The sequence below is a fragment of the Hirundo rustica genome, chromosome 1 (assembly GCF_015227805.2).
Source record: "Hirundo rustica isolate bHirRus1 chromosome 1, bHirRus1.pri.v3, whole genome shotgun sequence".
Taxonomy (NCBI): domain Eukaryota; kingdom Metazoa; phylum Chordata; class Aves; order Passeriformes; family Hirundinidae; genus Hirundo; species Hirundo rustica.
In genome coordinates, this window is record NC_053450.1 from 60,617,411 (window position 1) to 60,636,679 (window position 19,269).

Genomic DNA, 19,269 nt, shown 5'->3' on the forward strand with positions numbered 1-19,269 from the left:
GGTTAATGTGTGCAGAAAACTGTGTCCAGCCCTTGAGCAGTTGGACACTTAGTCAGGAAGGTGTCCTGCCACAGAAATGGCTGGTTTGGGTAGAAAATTGGGAAATGGGTGCTAAGATCCCCTACAACTGAGTATTTGCTTCCAGGTTCTGAGCTTATTGGCAGGGATTGTTACTTCTGGTGGAAAGCAAAGCGAAAGTTTCACCTCATCGACTGGCTCAGTATGCTTTTTTACATCTTTTTCTAACCAGAAAGGTTGATTTTCAGTGTACCTGAAGCAAAGGCAAGAGCAAAAAAAGATTTCTCTGGCTAGGCTTGAAGAAATAATCTCACTGAATTCCACCCTGTTGTGTGAATCTGAAAATACTGCACTGTATGAAACAAAACAGGCAACAGGAATGTTTACTCAAATTTCTTTCAAACTGAGACCCTGTAGCAGGTTTCTAACCAAGTTTGCATGGTATAGATTACATTTTCTGCTTTGCACCACTTTTGCCTTTAAGAGATCCAGAAGTCGCATTAAAAGAGGTAAAGAAATTATTCCGCTGGTGTTCTTAGTGCCATGTTTGCCCTGCCTGGGGTGTTCTAGGTATAATACAAAAGACTATAGCAGTGCTCTTCTTCCACTAATAAAGACTAAAATACCATTCCAAGATGTGTGTGGACCCAGGTGCACACTGTGCACTGCTATATAAAAATCAGATTTAGGATCCACGGCCAAAACCCCCCAATTAAATGGCAGCTGGCCAGCATACTGTTGAATATGTACAAGCACGCAGAAAATGAAAGAACGTGCTTAACTTTATGTTCAGCCATGTTACTTCACAGGTAATTGTGTTGCCCACTTAACTAATTTTGAAAGAAGGAATCTAATTAGTTGCAAGCTGACACTTAATTGCTGCTTCTGAGTCATTAATCTACACTGTTCTTAGTCAAAAGTATGTAATAAACATGATACCTAGTACTATAATCATTCATAATTGCCTAAAATTCTTGTATCAAAAAATGTAGAATTTCTTCAAAGTTTTCATATGTGCATGGTTGGTAACAAAATTACATGCTGTAATAGATTACAAAAATATGCCCAAACTGGCTGAAGTTATATGTGAAAACCATTATGACTGTATAAGGAGCAAATTGAAATTGTTTTAGAGTTCCCATCTACAATCCTAATATTTTTTCAATATTTTTATGGTGAAATTAGTTGGATATGTGAGTATTTAAAAATTCTTCAGAAATATTTTTTCTAAATTTGAACCTTGAAAAGAGAGTATTTTAAAAATAATTTGATTTTTGGCAAGATAGGGCATTTAAATGACATGTTTTATGTTACGGTCCTTTGAGCTTTGTATTGCCTTTTGTGATTTGCACACTTTGGGTGCATGCATCTCTTCCTTCAAACCTTATTATTTTCATAATTGGCTATATCTCCATTATCAAAAATTAATGTCACTATCTCCAAACAAGAAACATTAAGTTTTATATATTTCATTTTGCGGTGAAATTTTGCTTTAGAGTCCACATTGTAGGGAAGGAGAGGGATCTCTTTATAAAATTATTTTGTGGATACATTATTTTAGACATTCTTATCTTCATGGTTGCTTCACAGTGTGATGTGACACTTTGAATCTAATGGCATTTGTAGTATTTTGAGAGAAGAGGTATTTTGAGGACAGCAGAGAAAAAACCAGCTTGTACCTTACAGAGCTTGTGTTAGTGTTCTGTATTCAATACATGGCAAAAAGTCAAAGACCAAAAAATTAAGAATTTGTGTTTGTTTCAATGTATAGTGCATGTAAAGTAGTGTGCAATTGTTCTGAGATATATTGTACTTCGTATAAAATTCAGCGGATTCTACCAAGAGGTCTGTACCATCTCTTCTTGGCTCTGTCATATGAGATACCAACAGCTTTCCTTACAATGTATTTTCATAATAATTTTTTAAAAAAGCAGCATCTTCAGGAAAACATCCAGCAAAATTCTGTAAAAGTAAAACTGAACAGAGTTTAATGACTAGATGTCATTGGGTGTTGCAAATTTAACTGATATAACAAATACTCTGATTTTCAAGTACTTATATTCAGGAGGCATAGTCCTCCATTCAGGCTGGTAAGAAGTCTATTGAAATTTATGAAATTTATTGATATTTCTTATGCAAGTGTAGTTTAAATCCCTGTAATGTATGTATAGTTTAAGAGACAGAGAAATAGATTCAGATTAATATATTTGAATATGAGAAAAAACTGTAAGTTCTTCAATGATATGCAAACGTATTTTACAAAAGCCTGTACGTGGCTCCAGTTTTGGAAAAAGGCAACCAACTCCGTGCATATTTGTGTGTATATTTGCTTTAATATTGATCACAAGCTGTTTCAATAGAGTGAAAATAGCTGTTTGAGCATGAAACCAAAATATAATGTTTTACACTTAATGAAAACCTTTTAAACCAAAAGTAAATGCTACAGCATGGATTTAAAATTATGTGCACTTTATCAATTTTACTGTGCAGTAGTCAAGAATCCTTTGTGTATGACAGTCATAGAAAACACTGGTGTACTTTGGCCAGGTACATTTGCTGGATGAAAGCTGAGGTCTCATTTTATAGAATTATTTCCCTAACGGCAGCATTTTCTTATTGGAAAACTGTACAATTTTCATTCCATTTCTCTATAAACATCTAACCACATCTAAAATTTGCTGAGAAAAATAAAACCTCTCCTCTAGCAATATATCATCTGAGCTACATAGATGTTTCTAGCAATGCCTGTCAATAACTTATCAATTTGTTGAAGCTTAATATTAGGATTTTGAAAGAAAATACAAAATGACTGCTAATGCCTTGTAGTTGTGACATTTACAGCAGAGGTGATGGTGTGACAGTTCCTTTACATTGAATTTCACAATTTAGCACAAGCAAACAGGTAGTTTTAATATAGCAAAATGAAAAGTTGTGCATTTAGGAATGAAGAACATAAGGCAAACTTTAAAAATTTATTATTGTACTGGAAAATGGTGAGTCTGAAATTGCCAGTGAACTGGACGTGACCTACAACTCTGTGTGACTGAAATGGCCTGCATAGCAACTGGAATCCTGAATTCAGACGATATTAGTACTGGAGCTGAGCCACAGGAAGCAGCTCTGCAAAGTGAGGGCTTTCACAAAGACGTTTCCTAGAACTCTCTATAAAATCCGAAATACCCCAGCTGAAACCTGATAGCAGCTCAGCACACTCCCCTCCTAACTAGACAAAGGAGAGAAAATATAAGGAAAGACTCATTGATCAAGATAAAGACAGGGAGAGATCACTCACCAGTTACTGTCATGGGTGAAGTAGATTCAGCTTGGGGAACTTAGTTGAATTCATTAGCAATCAAATCAGAATAGAATAATGAGAAATAACCCCAAATTTCAAAAATACCCTCTCCTCACCCTTCCCTTCTTCCTGGGTTCAACTTAACTCCTATATTCTTTACCTCTGTACCCTGACCAGCACATGGGCAAGAGCGGGGGCTACTGTCAGGTCATCACACTCTGCCACTCTGTCAGGAGGAAGACTCCTCACACTCTTCCCTTTTTCCAGTGTGGAGTCCCTCCCACCAGTGACAGAACCTCTCCAATATGAGTCCTTCCCATGGGCTGCTGTTCTTGATAAACTGCTGCAGTGTGGGTCACTCCTGTGGAGTGCAGTTCCTCAGGAACTGGCTGCTCCAGCATGGGTGCCCCCGTGGGATCACAATCCTGCCAGCAAACCTGCTCCAGTGTGGGATCCTCTCTCGACAGGGCCGCAGATCCTGCTGGGAGCCTGCTCCAGCATGGACTTCCCATAGGTTCACAGCCTCCTTCAGCCATCCACCTGCTCCAGCTTGGGGTCCTCTGGGGACTGCAGGTGGATCTCTGCTCCACCATGGATTTCCATGGGCTGCAGAGGCAGAGCTGGCTCTCTGTGGTCTGCACCACAGGCTGCAGGGGAATCTCAGCTCCAGCACCTGGAGCACCTCCTGCCCCTCCTTCTGCACTTTCTGTCTTCAGGGCTGTTTCTCTCACATATCCTCACTTCTTTTTCCCATTGCAGTTTCCATAGCCCATCCCATCCCCCTTAGCTAGGTCATCCCAGAGGCATTACCACCGTCACTGCTGCGCCCAGTCTTGGCCAACAGCAGGACCACCATGGAGCTGGCTGGCTCTGGCTCTGTCACACAGCTGCTGGCACCTTCTCCCTGCAGCCCTCTACCAAAGCCAAGTGGCATAAACTCAGAGCAGAGGGCTCTTGTTAAAAGAGTACCCTAAAAACTTTGCATTGCTCTGTATAGAGACAGAAATGCCTGATGCTCTGCATCTCTGTAACTAGTGGATGAGCTCACAAGGTCATGTACAGTGAAATTGGGCTATAACGGTTGAATCTTAATTAAGAGGAAGGCTTAAACATTAAGCCATGGGTACAATTAACCTTAGAATGCTTAATGAGCAAGTGTAATATATTCAGCTTGCTTCAAATCACACCTGGCTATTTCCTGAAAGATTTTATGTATTTAAATCTCAAAATATGGACTAGATAATAGCACTGCTGTGAGGAAGAAAATGCACCTTATGTAACAGAGTGTGTAGACCGGATGATCACAGTGGCCCTTCTGGCCTTAGTAAGTTTGCACTCGTATTTCTGTAATTAACAGGATGAGAGCTATGCAGATATGAAGGAAAAAAAGCACATCAAAACTCAGCTATTTTTTGGTAAATTCATGATCATCTAAAGATGTATAAAGAATGACTCCACAAGTGGCCTAAAGCCTGGAAAGGTCTTATGATGATTAAGAAGTCTGATTGAAAACTGGCATGTGGATTGCCATTGGTAGAGGAAGAAGGCAAATGACACTGTATGTTCTTCTCATCTTGCTTAATTACTTTTTGCCATAATTACTCTAAATGTAATCACTCTCCATTACTCATGCATAGCAATTTATTGTTTCCATGGGAACTATGAGCTGATGGCTGCCAGCCCATTACAAACACCTGCATTTCCCTCCATAAACGGATGTCGAATTTTTTATCAACCTGTTGTGAAAATATTGGAAATCTTTACAAGCTAAAGCCTCTGACAGTAAAGTTTTCAATTCCCCCTTGCTTATATGAAACATTATAAAAGCTAATACTTTATTGAACAAACATTATCTGCCATGGTGTTTCTGACAGAGCAGTCAACATTTTGGGCAGACTCGTACAGGTTGTGTGATAGATAGACCTGCCTAATTATGTGTGTCCTATGTGAGTTTTAGGAATAATAGCTACAAAATTGCTCCTGTCATGAATTCTGCTCACTTGCAATACTTGTACAATGCTCTGATCATGCCATCCTGTCCCTTGGGAGGAGCGGCCCCCTAACCTGCTGTCAGCAGTCAATCTTTGTTGAGGATGCTGCAGGGCCAGACCAGCACCTCCTCCCATTTATTGCTGCTTCCCAGCTTGCCTACATGCCATGCAAGGCTTCCAACAGAGTTGTAGGTGGCAAAGCTGATGTGAATAGGAGCCTTGCTCTTTTCAAGACTTCTGCTTTCTCCTTACTAGAATATACACAGAGCAGGGTTTATTCCATGCTGTATTTTGGGGTGGGTTTTTTTTTTGTCTCCTACCCTCCGCGCTACAAATGAGGGGCAGAGAGACGTGTTTGTCCTTCATAAATAAGCCTAACTGGATCATGAACAGAAAGAAAACCTCTTCCATACTTTCAACCCTAAAATGTGTGATAATGCAATATCACAGTTTCCACAGGAAACACCTTTGTTTCTTTCTCCTTATTTTCTCTCATTTGCCACCTTAAGTGAAATTCATCTTGTTCTAGTTATAGGCTACTCCCACAGCTCTATATCTGTGAAGACAAGATGAATTGCTGTGGATTTAAGGATATCCTGATAGTATGGCCTGATGCACTAATTGAAAACTGGCATCTAATTATTAACATCAGATGAGGAGGAGAGGGAGTAAATGTTGAAGATATTAATGTATGTGAATGGAATTTTTTATGGTCCCATCTTTCAACCTCTACCTGGGCAATGCTTAGTAGTTTGTAGGCAGTTTGTTACTATAAGGAACACAGAATCCTCTGGACATGAGGAATTTAATTTTTTTTTCATGTTTTTATATTTGCATTCCTGTAATAAACCTTGCAGGATCATATTTCTATTATTGCTCTTGTTGCTCTAGTGTTGTCCTGAGATGTGTTTTCAGATTTTCTTGCATTCATATGGATGAAGATTTAAATATTTTTTTTAACTCCTGTGATGATAAAAAGGTTTATTTTACCTCCAATTCTGCAGACACTTGGCCAAAAGGCACAATTTATGTATAAATCACTACAAATATCCAGAGAAATAACCTAGTGGCAGTTGAAATTTTCTTGCAGCTAAATGAGACACAGCAAGGATGTTCAAATATGGACTTAATTTTCACTGCAGTATTACAGCTGATAATAAAGTGTGAAACATGATTGCAAAGAATACTTATATTATGATCCCACGCTGGAAAAATTATTTGTGTACAAATAATGCACCATGAATAAGGCTTAAAATACGGTTCATAAAAAGGGCTCATGATCATTTTACTATGGATGAAATAACATGCAGATATTTAGGATCTTTTTAATCACAGACACCTCATTAAAATGTGAGGGTTCTGGTGTTTGGATAATTTTGCCACACCCAGAAGCTTTCTATAATGCCAATTGAACTAGAACTTTATTTAAACTATTTTTGTCAGTAGATTTAGTTAATTTATAAGGGCAAGAGTTTCTTCCTCTTTATGTAAGAAAGCACTATTGTCAATGGTTTTGTTGAGTACAAATGGAAATAAACTACTTCTACTCCGCATCTTGTAGTATCCCCACTCCTAAATATACTATTTGGATACTTTTCCCACTTTTCATTAGTGAATACTCATTTTCCTGTAATCTGAAATCTCTTCCATCAGTGCAAAAGAACTTAGTGATAAAATATGGCTGTTCCATGGCTGACAAAAAAAGAGATTATTATGGGAGGAGGAACTATGTTGTGTACTTTAATTTGTTTATAAAATTTGACTTAGACCTTGTAATTGGAATCCTTTTCTTATGTATGAATATTATTTGCTGTATTTCATTCTAACTAAAATGATGAAAACAGATCATACTATCTGTTTGGTGACTCAAATTTCTAAAAAAGTGTGTGTACTAATAAAATTAAAGCTCATGGCACTGAATGCCTGTTCATGTCCTGCATTTTTTATCTGTAAAAACCTCTCACGGTTACTGAAATTGGTACTGCTTTTAAATTACTTTTATCCTTCCAACAGTCAGTGCTTGTGAGAGAAAGAAGAGGGAGAATATTTGTAAGACTGTATTTCTAAAGCCAATAATTGTATTACACATTATTTTAAGAGGCAAAAGAGCAAGTCAGAGAAAAAAGGGTGAAACTGATATATTACTGCTCCATATTTATGTAGATGACAAAGTCGAGTGCATCCCTTGTGCATCCATTAGGAGAAACAATGGAAACTGATCCTATTGCGCAAAATCCATTCTGTCATCATCCTCCTTGTATTGTAACGCTCTATGTACTCCACCTGAGCGAAATCAAAGTGACTGCTAAATCAATCAGCTGGACTTTACTGAAGAAAACAAAAGATAAAACCAAGAAAATGTAACAGTAGAAGATCTTTAAAGAAATAATTGGGAGACTGGGGATGCAGCTGCCGTTGGGCATTTGAAAAGTTCTCCAGCATGTAATTTTTGGGGATGGATCACTATATGATTTAGCAGTAAGCCTTCCTGTCAGCCATAATTCTGTTATGATCTGTAATTTATTTTCTTTTATTTTTTAATCTAACTTCCCAGGAAGTTAGGGAGTCTTTCTAATTATTTTGGTGGAAATCAGATCTGACTTTCTCCCACTGCAAGATAGTGTTCAAACTGATGTTTCTGCAGTCTTTCTCCATGCTACAGGACAAAGTCCTGGTGAAGACAGAAAATGAAGTATTCTCTGAGGGAGAAGAAAATCTCCCGATTGACCTTTAATGTCACAAAATCTGACCTTTATTTCAGGAAAGCTGCAATGTCTGTCAGGGTGAAACTTGACCCCATTTGCTATTTCTTAAACAGCACAAAATCAAGGGCTTAAGTTCATCCCTGGAAACTCTGTGAAACCCCTACTGCTGCAAAAAGAAAAATGAAAAGAAAAATCTCATTTTTTTATATGCCACTGGTTTGTGGAACAATTCAGAAATATCTAGATGATTCATAAATATTCTATATCATTGTTTAATATATAGTGCATATAGAATAGTGAATTTTAAAACAACAGATAAAATGATTCCTCAAAAAACTCAGCCTTGGATGTTACCATAAGCAATTCAGTTAAGGAATTATTAAAAAGCCCCCTAGTGCAGCAGCCAACACATATTAATCAGACTTTTTGATCTAGTTGCAGAAATTAGAGGACATATGTTCTTGTCTTCCTGTTTTCTGTATTTTATCTTAGTATTGCTTCAGATTTACTTTGCATTTTCTGCTTTCTTTGCTTTCCCTGTGTGAATCATAATTTATTTAAAAAGCCAAAATCACAATTCCACAGGACTAGTCATTTACATGCCTGATATAATTATTTTGTATTAGAAGCACACTTTTATGCGTAGCATTATTAGCAATAGCCACAATTTCTTGCACCTGCCCCTAAATTCTGTTGAGGTGGTTGCAAGCTCTAGCACTGTGTAAGCAAGAGAAGCTATCTGTTTACACAAATTTAAGTGACCAGCCTGAGGCAAATAAAGTTTCCACAGAGATGTCAAACAGATGTTGCCAGAACATCTCATTGTGCAAGCGTTATCTCATTAGGAGCTCTGAGATACTCTGTTCCATTAAAGCAGGAGCAGGAGGGCTGGACTAGGTGGCTAAAACATTGTGTAGCTCTGTGCATCTGTTTACTGCGCTTGGTCATGCCTAACCCTCACTGCTTCTAATGAGGTTTTTCGGGAAGTTAATTGTATTAAAAGGTTTTGCCTCTAAGAGCTCTGTGACTGCAGTTGCAAGTCTGCTTTGGTTAAATCACTGAAAACAGGTGCCTGCTGCATTCTGAAAGCTCATTTTGGTATAGATTTCTTCAGAGGTTTTTCTTTTGTTATTGTTTTGTATTTTAACTGCTTATTGTTTGTCAAAATCTGCTTTTATTGATGTTCAAGGGAGTATTCTTTCTAATGGTGGGTGTTAAACAACATTCAAGGTTAGGCTGGGCGGGTCTTTATTGCAACCTGATCAAGTTAAAGATGCCCATTTCAGGGATGTCCAACCTAGATGACCTCTAAAGCTCCCTTCCATCCCAAGCCATTCTGTAATTGCTTTCAGCAGTATTAAAACCATTCTGGGTTGCTTTCAGTAGGATTAATAACAGCAAGAAAAGGATGGTGTAGGTTATGTAATGGACCAGCATCATTGTCCCAGGACCTGCACGACCTTGGATACGACATCACCCAACACTTGTAACAGACACGGAGCTGCTGTCCTCTAAGAGACTCATGAAGAGTGTCTGTCCTTCTTCCCAGGCCCCTGGCGACGGACCTCTGAAAATACCAGCAGTCACTGAGGTCCTGCACGATCTCATGTACCTGGTGCTGGAATGGTGTCTTCTGATGCCGCAGCTTTGGGGGACTTTTGGGAGTGACTGATCACAACTACCTGATGCAGGCCAGTTCTTCATTAGTCCCATTATTTTGACATACCTTGGAAACTTCTGCCTTGATTTTTTTTTCCTTCTGTACAAGTTTAGCTCACAGCACATCCTAAACACTGTGTCTAACACATTTTGTTAATTTTATTGGAGTGGTGCTCCTGAAATCCAAAAGCAGGTTTCTGCAGTCTTTAATGCTGTCCTTACAGAGGAAACAACATGTTCTCCCATACACTGCTTTAATCAGGGCCATCAAACTCAAGAATGTTGGGTAAGAAGTAATGGAAAGGTGTTGGAGTTCAGGGCATTCCTTTGGCTGCCCTGGAGGGTCTGGGACCTGGACAGGGGGGTCTGGGACCCTGGAACAGAGCCCAGAGGGACATTGGCTTTAATCCCAGTCCATGGGAAAGGCTTCCTGCACTGCGGGATGGATTGCAAGCCGCAAGAGTGTGAAAGATAGTTTAGCTTATCACAGGGTGAGAAAACAGTAGATTTGGGTTTTTTAGTATTGAAGTGAATGGGGGCAAGATGGAGGATTTGGGGCGTTGTCTCCTGCTTCTTCCTTCTTCTTCCCTCACTCCATTTTCTGCAGTGACGGTGGCACAAAGTAGTTTAAAGAGATGGGTCAAAGCAGGGATGACCTTTTTAGTATAAGTGATAGGTATTGGCAAATAATGATAAACAAAGAATAAGTAAAATTAGTATAAAAGATAGCGACAGCCCAGTCCGGGAGGAGTCACCAGATGCCTGAGCAGCTGCACAGACCTTTGTTGGGCGCTGAGAAATTTGTAAGATAAGAAACAATAAACAAAGCATGCAACCTTGAAAAATCACAACCTGAAGACTCCGTCTCTTTCTTGCGTTTGGCTCAGAGCTTTGCAGAAGGCAAAAAGACTCTAAAACCACCTGAATCTCGGAACAAAAAACCGAGAGAAAGGATTAGCAGTTCAACTGTTATTTGGTACATCAGCAAGTCATTTGGTATTTTCAACAAATGCAGTTATTCACTGGCTTGCTTGGTTAGCTGCTAAGATTTATGAGCTTAGCAACTAAGTTACAGGGTCAGATGACTAAAAATATGTTTTGGAGGGAAATATTTTGGGGACTTGTAAAGAGAAAACACAAAATGAGATCAGGATTGATTAGGTTAAGGTAGAGAGAAGAATGCTTGAAGAATACAGTATCTCTGTGGTGAAAATATCAGCTCAGTGTATAAAAGATATCCATGGCTTTCTAACAATTCTGTGGGCCAAAAATTTATTTTGTGATCATTTCTGTGGCATTCTCAACAGTTAAATCAAATAGACCCGTTCCTACTTAAATCTAATTGATTCATATATTTTTCTTTCCCAAATACTGTATGTTTGATCTTAATTTACTCTTCCTCTGCCAAATGCAGACATCCAAAGCCTCCTATGACCTGAATTGTAGTAGCTCTAAAATCAGAGAAGACAAATAAAATGATAGCCTGTTAATCATGGAAAATAAATACTAGAGCAGTCCCAAACAATACTGGGGTCAGATGTATCTCAAAATGTATCTCAAATTTTTTTTCACTTTTTCCTTTAAACAAGGCCTCTGCTGAAGCCATTCCCTGGGTCACCTCCGAAGGCACCTTATTCCTCCCATGGAGGAACGTGCTGCTCCTCCAAGGCCCTCAGGTTAGTAGAAACATCACAGCAGCGTGGGAGACCACAGGGAAACCTGCCTGGTGTCACCTGCCAGGCACAGACCCGTCCTGTGCAGCAGCTCTGGCCCTCAGCCATGGCCGGGCAGGGCTGTAGGGGCAGGGCTGTAGGGACAGGGCCAAGCTGTGTCTGGCTGGTCCTGGCTCAGGGTCCATGGCCAGGCAGGGCTGTAGGGACAGGGCCAAGCTGTGTCTGGCTGATCCTGGCTCAGGGTCCATGGCCAGGCAGGGCTGTAGGGACAGGGCCAAGCTGTGTCTGGCTGATCCTGGCTCAGGGTCCATGGCCAGGCAGGGCTGTAGGGACAGGGCCAAGCTGTGTCTGGCTGATCCTGGCTCAGGGTCCATGGCCAGGCAGGGCTGTAGGGACAGGGCCAAGCTGTGTCTGGCTGATCCTGGCTCAGAGTCCATGGCCAGGCAGGGCTGTAGGGACAGGGCCAAGCTGAGTCTGGCTGATCCTGGCTCAGGGTCCATGGCCAGGCAGGGCTGTAGGGACAGGGCCAAGCTGTGTCTGGCTGATCCTGGCTCAGGGTCCATGGCCAGGCAGGGCTGTAGGGACAGGGCCAAGCTGAGTCTGGCTGATCCTGGCTCAGGGTCCATGGCCAGGCAGGGCTGTAGGGACAGGGCCAAGCTGTGTCTGGCTGATCCTGGCTCAGAGTCCATGGCCAGGCAGGGCTGTAGGGACAGGGCCAAGCTGTGTCTGGCTGGTCCTGGCTCAGGGTCCATGGCCAGGCAGGGCTGTAGGGACAGGGCCAAGCTGTGTCTGGCTGATCCTGGCTCAGGGTCCATGGCCAGGCAGGGCTGTAGGGACAGGGCCAAGCTGAGTCTGGCTGGTCCTGGCTCAGGGTCCATGGCCAGGCAGGGCTGTAGGGACAGGGCCAAGCTGAGTCTGGCTGATCCTGGCTCAGGGTCCATGGCCAGGCAGGGCTGTAGGGACAGGACCAAGCTGTGTCTGGCTGATCCTGACCCAGGGTCCATGGCCAGGCAGGGCTGTAGGGACAGGGCCAAGCTGTGTCTGGCTGATCCTGGCTCAGAGTCCATGGCCAGGCAGAGATGTAGGGACAGGGCCAAGCTGAGTCTGGCTGATCCTGGCCCAGGGTCCATGGCCGGGCAGGGCTGTAGGGACAGGACCAAGCTGTGTCTGGCTGATCCTGACCCAGGGTCCATGGCCAGGCAGGGCTGTAGGGACAGGGCCAAGCTGAGTCTGGCTGATCCTGGCTCAGGGTCCATGGCCAGGCAGGGCTGTAGGGACAGGGCCAAGCTGTGTCTGGCTGATCCTGGCTCAGGGTCCACGGCCAGGCAGGATCAGGCTGTGGGAAGGTGAAGACTGGCCCTGGTGCAGCATCCCTGGGGCAGGAGCTGACAGCCCTGGGGGTGAGATGGGCTCCTGGGCCATGGGCAGGTGAGGGCAGCCCCCGGGCTTGGGCTGGGAGAGGCAGGACTGTAGATGCTCTTGGGGTTCTGAGATAAATAATCAGCTTTTTCATTTACAAACTCATCAACACTTTAACCAGAAGATGGAGCCTGAAATTAGCTTGTGCTAATGATACAGAGCTGACTGGAAAACTTTGGCGGAGGGCTGGGAGGAGGGCTGTATAAACCCCGCGCAGCGGTGACACAGCAGGTAAGTCCGGTGTTTTCAGACAGATATAATTATGCATTTATTCAATATAAAATTTCCAAATATTCATTGTTTACTAGGAGCTGAAAAATATGTTTTGGGATTTGAATACATAAGGCAAAAATATTTCACAGCTGTAGCATATAATAGACAAATAAATTATGCTATATCATACAAGGTAGTATTTTCCATGTAGCGCATAACTATAAGGATACTGTAAAATTATGCCTGGTTTTGCACAATGTACTAGACTAATAATTAGCCACTAGATCAGCCTAAAGGAATGGTTTTGAAGAAAGTATTTGCCTAATCATCTTTGCGAGGTTTTTGTTTGTTTCTTAGCAGGAGCATAGGAAGCAATAAAAGTTAAATAAGGTTAATATGAAAGCATTATGGATCATTCATATTTTATCAATTTGGGTGGAAAATAATAAGATTATCAATAGAGCTCTAAAGAGTCAATAGGTTGCTAAGTATCTACTTTTTCTACTATGGCACAGATAAAAATAAGAATTTGGGTTTCATAGTGTTATATCTATTTGCAATGATGACCTGCACATCATGTGAAAACACTTTTACAAATGTGCTTTTATAACAGCAGTGATTTGCATTTCTGTTGCTCTACATATATATATGTTTATCTTGGGAATTTTGGTTGCAATTGAAGTGTGTTATTTGGAATATTGCATGTTATTGTAAGCAAAAAATAAATATAAATGAGGCCAGCTGATGAGATAGCTGTGGGTTCCAATGCCTTAATCTGTTGCTAAGATCACAGTCCCAAAATCAGAAAGTCCACAGCCTCAGACTACAAATCACTGATATGCTATATACTCATTTTCAGCTTTGCTTCAGAAAAAGCTGACTGTTAACTTGTTGCAAGAAAGCTTTGTGCTGGATAACATTCTGCAAACTATGTAAAGGACACATAAAATTACAAGCTGACACAAACTCCATACTGTGTACTCCAACAGATTTGCGGTAGTATATTCACATCTAACAGGGATCAAAATGTGTTGCTGAGTGATTGAGTGGTGTCCAGAGGTAAAGGATGAGAGTCACACATTCAGGGAGTGCCTTAAAAGAAAGCAAAACCCAGAAATATTGCCTCTTCAAAACAGAAAATCTCACAGCAATAAAATTCTTTGCAAATTCTACTGATGGCAATGGTAACTTAACTAATAAAGAAAGTAAAACCGTGGCTAAAGCTTTTGTGGTTTGCACACTAAAACTATTGAAACTTTGCTGTAGTAGTTGATGGGCACTGCAATTCACAAAAGATCTAAATTATGTGAGAGTTAAATCTTCCATAAATTGCATTTGTAATGCCTAATGATGCCCTAATCTTGTGTGTTATTTTATATTTAATTAATGTTAATGCCAATGCTAGTGACTTCAAATGCTGTGTGAGTAGCTTATGAAGGAACAAAATGTTGCATCCTCAATTAAATAAGAGACTTGTATACCGTGCTTTTTTTGCAGTGCCTGTTTGCATGTCTCTCTCCCAGATTACAGCTACTACCTTGCAAAACAACCTTTAACATGTAGGAAAATAAAAAAAGCACCACTACAGAGCCAATTAAAAAAAGAAAAAATTAAAAAGAAATCTAGCTAGTTCTGTCAAGATTTTAAATCAACTTTAGTGAAAAATATGAGAATCTGGTACATTCCAAAGCTGTTGATATTGACGTTTTGGTATTTGAAACTGGTTTTGTTTTGACAGAGCTCCTTGTTTTCTCTCTTTCCTTGCCAGGATGCTATTACAACCAAACATTCTTCATTACTCTATTGTGTGAGAATTATAGGTTCTTGAAAGGAAATGAGCATCTTTATTTACTACTAAACTGTTAATATCGAGCTACAATTATTTATAGAAAGAAGGAAGGTACCAGCATTTTAATAATGACTAAAATCATGCATTTGTTATTAGATACAACATTGTTAGATAATGTGATTTTGATTGAATAGAGTATTTGTTATTGTGTAAAGTTTGAAAAGATAATACTAATTATAGTTGGATACATTTTGAGCTCAGAGGGCAACTATCATTTTCTTTTGATGGATCTCCCTAATTACACCACTCATAAAATTTCATCCACCTCAGCTACAGGTTTCTCATGGAAAGGACAGGAACTTTCTACAGGCACATACACACTTCGTTGTCCTATTTGCTGTCCAGATTCTCTCCCCAGTCAAAACCCTAATGGGAGTTTCATGGCCACCTTAAACCAGCACATCCTTAATCAGATTCTCTGTGAGCTTCAGGATGCAGCTCCCTGAATGCAGCTTGTGCCAGTAGAAACATGGGGTGATAGAGGCAGAGGGTGAGCACTTGCAGGCAGGAGGTAGACTGGGTTTTTTGACAGCTGTGCCTGCTTTATGTCATTGTAAAGCAGTTGTGAAATTACAGCTTGTCATTAGATTTCAGAGATATCTTAGAAATGTCCACTAGCAAAGGAGATAATGATTAACATTAAAACTCGCTAGCTCATGATGATTTTTGTCTTACATTCTTTGTCTACATTAGATAGAAAATATGTTTATCCCTTATTTAACCCAAGGGATAAGAGACCCGAGAAAATATGTTTACCCCTTATTTAACTCTGCTTTGCTTACATCCTCAGACCTTAAAATTCTAAATGAAAATTGCCCATCTCATTCCCAGCACCAATCAGTTCTATGCCATCTCACTACTCTCTCCTCTGTACCACAGTAAGGGCAATTTCTATCCATTTCCAATCCATTTCCCTACTGACATTTCTCTGTATTCCAACCAAGTGTTCCTTAGGCTTCAGCAAGAGCATTTCTGGCCTCTTTTTTTTTTTTTTTGCGTTTATATATCCCTGCAAAAGGATGACAGGGTCTAATCAAACTTTTCTCTTTACCTAGGTGCAAGTCATTAGTGTAGCAATGAGCTCAGTGCAGAGTTTGGTTTGTCAGGTTTCTCTGACAGACTGTAAATACTCACACCTTGCTCCTAGAACAGATGAGAAGAAAGTACTGGCACCAAGTGTACTGCAAATCCAGTAACTAGTGTGCTGCTATTGTGGATATTTGAAGTTAATCACAGCTGATGGAAAGTGCTTCATGCAGGTATGTTTCCTCATGGGCATGCAGTATTTTTCTGTTATTTCATATTCTGTTGGAAAAGGCCTTAATTCATCTCCCATTTCTGCCTGCTTTTTATTTGACCTTAGAAAAACAAAGGAGCTTAGCTGTTGAGTTATTTGACTAGTGGAAGTGCTATTTTTGACAGACCTGGAATAGCCTGTGGTACAGAGTGTTTTTAATATAATCTTCAATGGGGCAAGCCTGAAACATGAAAAACACACTGAAAATGTGGGCAGGTGTAAAGACAAATTACATTTAGGGGCTGGAGTTATTGCAGAGACTTGCCAGGGACAGCTGGTTGGTGCAAGGTGAGAATGCAATTTGCTCTCTGCCATGTCTTAGAGTACACCATGAGTGCTTAAACATCTTTTCGCCTACCATGGAAAATTAGCTAAAATAATTTTAAGTTACTCCCAAATCCTGTTCAGATCCTGTCACAACCCAAATTATAAAAAATGTAGTCACAATTCATGTGCTACTCAGACACTTTATAGAGCATATTACAAAAAACCTGTCACTCAAGTACAATGGCTTTACTTGCCCACATTTCCAAATACACACCACTGGGCCATTTCGCCACTCTACCTCTTGCCAGTCAGTCTTAATTCTGAGCAATATGCATACAATGAAATAAACAAAATATAGGCATTTACACTGGAATTTAACTGCTTTTAGAGCTTATTGAAAGTTAAGACAGAAAAGATGATTTATTAAGTTTTGAGTGTTTTGCAGTTGAGATAAAATTCCTGGTAATTTTAAAGGCATTTCCTCCTGATAGATGATTAACAATAAAGTTTTAAAGAAAGTCTAACCTCTGAACTAGAGCTGTCTCTGTTTAGACTGCTGAAAGAAAATTGTGACAAAATTTTACGGTATTTTTGGGTAGAAATTAGAACTAGGTTTAAAAATCCTAAACTTGTATTTGTTGCAGCTAATTACATGAATAACTTTATCTTAAAATACATACAGCATTTTTCTTTATATGTTATATATTAGGTAGTTTTATATTGCTAATGAAGAATTTAAAATTATTAATATGAACTTAATTTTACTTCCAGTTTCTATGCACATTAAACATTTTATAAATCATAAATAATGGTACCAACTCCATAAAGAGAATATTTTAATATGTCACTAATTTAAATTTGCATGATGAATTCATGCTTTTACATAATTAGTTAATATTTCACTAGAAGTTTAGCATGATCCATGGGTTGTTAAAAGTATAATTTTGTATAACCCTATGATATTCAGCAAGGCCAAGTGCAAAGTCCTGCCCCTGTTCAAGGCCACAATGAATGGGGTTTCAAGAAACCTGGGCTAGTGGGAGGTGTGTCTGATCATGGCAGGAGGGTTGGACTATACGATATTTAGATGTCCTTTCCAACCTGAGCTGCTCTCTGAATCTATCTAATTCAAAATTGTAGGGGGTTTTTTGGGGAGTTTCATATAGAAATTTAAGATCGCAAAGGAATATTTGCATTTTTTTGCTGTTTATAGATTTAAATAACCATAGGAATTTATCTGCCTTTTCATGCATATTTTGTGTACTTTATTGGTTTCCATCCTCTGCTGCCAGAATCTAAGGTATTATCATAGCACTGCTGGATTCTGAGGTTGCCGTGGTTTTCTGATTTTCAGAGAGGAAATGGGTTAATATCACACTGTTATAGGCAGCTTGGGTCTGCCTGTTTCTACTAGAGAAGGAGACACGCAATGCCTTTTTACCTGCTTAGAGACTGCAGGCTTTTAGCTTGAAATCTTTTTCCACAGTTCAGAGTTTTCAGTCAGGCAGGCAGTCAGTCACTCAGTCAGGGATTCTGTTCCTCTTTTCCCTTCCCCAGGTCACTCTCACACTCTTTTTGTTTGCATAATCTGAAAGGCTTTTTTTCTTATTCACTGTAATATTTGCATCTGAAATATTTTCTTCTGACTGACAGTGTGTTTGGGTAGTTGGAATTTTTACAATCTCACATTTAACTTGATTATATTACTCTGCAATCATCTTGGAGCATATTAGGGATATACTAAATGAAAAGACATATGTACATTCTTGATGTATTTTATCCATATAAATGATACCTTTTAAAATTCATCTTTCTTCTTTGTTTCAGCACACTGAAGGCATATTAAAGATTATTAAGCATTCAGGGATGGCTGAAGTGCTACAGTAATTGCAGAAGAAGTGCAAGAAGCAAAGGGATGCTCCAAGCAGTTAGCAAGCACTCATGGCAAGTATCTTGTAATGATCAGGCTCTGCCTTTATCGGGGTTTCAGAAACAACTGGGGATAAATAAATCACATAAATGTATTCAGGAGCACAAATCTTCTAGAGTAAGTGTCAAAGAAATTGTAAACTGCAGCATCTTTAAAATTAACAACTAGTACAAAAAAGCATGTGTCAGACGCTTGGCGGACCAGTTGATTGCTTTTCAGATACAGATCTGAGGGAAGGAAAGTAGATCTTTAAGTGTCACTTGGGGAAGGGCCGAATGGGAAGGAAAATCTAAGAAAAGACATCCATGAAGCAGAATAGTCTTTAGTGTATCTTGACATCTTGACAGATATACTTATGATTAAGCTTGTCTGTGAAAAATATAGATGTCATTGCTGTTTTACTAGTGTGAGACAAGAAGATGTCAGCTACTCACAAGTAACTGCAACTTATATAAGACAGGCACGAGGATAACGTAATCTTGCCAAGTTCCACTAGTAAGTGTATAGGTACAGGTAGCGATTTTAACTTGCTCCTGCAGAATGCAATAAAAACATAAATCTGAAGTTTAATCCTCTAAATTTACTGAATGCCTTCTCAAAATGTATATATTAGAATTTAGGTCTGTGTTTGAACAGTTTGTTGCATAGTGACAGAACAATCTACAATATAAATTGCACAGCTCTGGAGTAACATCAAAATTAGTTTCAAATGAGATAGTCCTACAAAACAGAGGCAGCATAAGCATCTGGATTGTTTGTATGGCTTGAACAAAGCTGAAGAATGTACTGTCCTATGTAGGCATAAAGTATAAAGCTGGGAATTTAAATTCATTGTTTTAGTACAGGTACAAACCACTGCTTTTTATTGTTACCACTGATCACAGAATGTTTTCATTAACTCAGTAAGGCTAAATGAAATACTGAAGACCTTGTAAGCATAGTTTGTAAGCTCA

At 39.7% G+C, this 19,269-nt stretch overlaps 1 long non-coding RNA gene across 1 annotated transcript; it reads left to right on the plus strand.

The window, feature by feature from the left end:
* Positions 1-11,263: 11,263 nt before the first annotated feature.
* On the plus strand, positions 11,264-18,301 carry LOC120763301 (uncharacterized). Its single transcript, XR_005704077.2, has 4 exons — positions 11,264-11,344; positions 12,882-12,991; positions 15,878-16,081; positions 18,214-18,301. It is a non-coding gene; the product is annotated as an uncharacterized LOC120763301 (long non-coding RNA).
* The last annotated feature ends 968 nt before the right edge of the window (positions 18,302-19,269 follow it).